Below are 1,303 nucleotides of genomic sequence, written 5' to 3' on the forward strand. Positions count from 1 at the left end.
TATATATTGTTCATTTGTTTCAAAGCGGAAAAAGGTAATCTTTCCAATAATTTATTCCGAATTACATAATAAAAATTTCGTGGTTAATTTTGATTTTATAAAATGTTGCAATATTATTCCTATACCATTGTCTAGTACTGTTGTTTGATAAAGAAGTAAATAGCAGTTTAATACTTAGTTTTATGTACCTACAAGCAAATGTAAACTTATTTCTGACAATAGATGCATATCTATAGATATTTCGACAAGAGAAAAGTTTACCACTTTCTGCTATAAATCTAAACGCACTGGACCACACTGGCACTCGAAACCGTAGTCGGGTTGTAAACGCTGAAAAAGACAAACGTTATTGGCCATTTACGTAAACAAAATTTTAAGGAGCCATTTTAAAAATATTGCCATATTGGACCCTCTATGAAGTAGTAAACTTTACCATTAAATATTTTAATATAAGAAACCATTGATAAATTAATTTGCTTTTACTTCTAGATTAATTTGTAATTTTACTAGACTAAATACCAGCTTAGGCCCATTAAACTCCGAGTTGTAACGGAGTAAGAGGTAAGATATTATAAATAAAAACTTAGGAGGAAAATGTGAACTAAATGCGGGGTGTGCCTTGATCATTGATAAATTACTGAAGAAATGCCTGGAATGTTTAATAAACCTCCAGTTGCCGAGAGCTGGAAGCAATAAGATGGACCCCCCACCGCATTAAGATTACCCGCAGCTTCCTTTCGGGCTAATGGTTCCTAGAGGACCTTTCATACGCTGCCCTCTCGGCATCGGGCCAAATGCAAAGTCTTTATTCCACCTAAGCTCCTTTTTCTTCTATCCCCTTCTCTTCGTGAATCAGTGGCTTGGAATCTCACGTTTTGATCCCTTCTTTGAATATATTTTTCATTTTTCTCACGCGTGGAAGTATCTATAATTATCACTTCCTAGCAAAATTTTGAATTTTATGAAATTTAGCTGTACCTTTTCCAACATCAAGGTATATTGAGGTTTCTACAAAGAAATTCTCATTGTATTTCATCTCTTAATTGGCCGAAAAGATTAGGTATTTAATAGTCTTGACAAGAAATATTATTAGCTTGTAAATTTTGTTAATCTAAGTTGTCAGTAATTTCTGTAATTGTTGCTAAAGTTACATAGATATAGAAATCGATAGATTAAAAGCTCTGTTCCAATCTTTTGTTTTTGGGGAACATTCCATAGAAAGTTTTTTGTCTTTTATATAGACAACTGAAATGAGGCTTTTTGGTGTCTTAAATAGGAACCTGAAGTATATATATTTTTTTTT

The 1,303-nt window shown here is 32.5% G+C and overlaps 1 protein-coding gene across 1 annotated transcript in view; it reads left to right on the forward strand.

Moving 5' to 3' along the window:
- Positions 1-1,303, forward strand: part of Appl (amyloid-beta-like protein) — a gene marked incomplete in the record, with an annotated part of 301,509 nt that overhangs the window by 104,217 nt on the left and 195,989 nt on the right.

The sequence above is a fragment of the Halyomorpha halys genome, unplaced genomic scaffold (assembly GCF_000696795.3).
Source record: "Halyomorpha halys isolate HHAL.00 unplaced genomic scaffold, Hhal_1.1 Scaffold674.1, whole genome shotgun sequence".
Lineage (NCBI taxonomy): Eukaryota > Metazoa > Arthropoda > Insecta > Hemiptera > Pentatomidae > Halyomorpha > Halyomorpha halys.